A 938-nucleotide genomic window follows, 5' to 3' on the forward strand; every position below is an offset into this window, starting at 1 on the left:
TAATTAATTATTCAAGATTTTGTCCATATTAGCGTCTGTTTTTCTCTTGTCCCTTATTCTATATTATACATGCGAGTCGTAGTCTAGCATGCACACTAGGCCACACATTAACAAGTTTGTCTAAATCCTGAGGCAAATTCTATGGTATTTTACAAGTGCACACTTGCTCCACAAAATGCAACACCTGGCCACATACTATACTTTTACATTTACAGATATTTCTGTAATGGAATATGACAAAAGCATTATAAATATAGGTGTGCAGTTTAGGAACAGATTAAGTATTATGATGGTAAGTAACATTTAGATACACACACATTACATTCAACTAACTTCACATTAACTACTGCAGTCGCTTATGGTTGCATGTTAAGGTTTTTGAATTTTTGCCCCTTAAGTTGGCAAACAATATTTTTTTTCCCTCTGGGTACAAATGTGACCCTGGAGCACAAAACCAGTTTTAAGTCGCTTGGGTTTATTTTTAGCAAAAGCCAAAAAAAAACATTGTATGGGTCAAAATGATCGATTTTTCTTTTATGCCAAAAATCCTTAGGATATTAAGTAAAGATCATGTTCCATGAAGATATTTTGTACATTTCCTACCTTAAATATATCAAAACTTAATTTTTGATTAGTAATATGCATTGCTAAGAACTTCATTTGGACAACTTTAAAGGTGATTTTCTCAGTATTTCGATTTTTTTCTCAGATTCCAGATTTTCAAATAGTTGCATTTTGCCAAATATTGCCTTATCCTAACAAACCACACATCAATGGAAAGCTTATTTATTGACCCGTAAGACTGGTTTTGTGGTCCAGGGCCACAAATGATTCAACGCCGCTAAGAAAACATTTTGGTGGAGGGTGGTTTTGGTGATTTTTTTTTTTTTAAATGTTGTTTTCCCCCCTCTGCTTAATTGCTCATTATAGTTGACCCT

Source organism: Sinocyclocheilus grahami, unplaced genomic scaffold (genome assembly GCF_001515645.1).
Source record: "Sinocyclocheilus grahami isolate Dianchi unplaced genomic scaffold, SAMN03320097.WGS_v1.1 scaffold319.1, whole genome shotgun sequence".
Taxonomy (NCBI): Eukaryota; Metazoa; Chordata; class Actinopteri; order Cypriniformes; family Cyprinidae; genus Sinocyclocheilus; species Sinocyclocheilus grahami.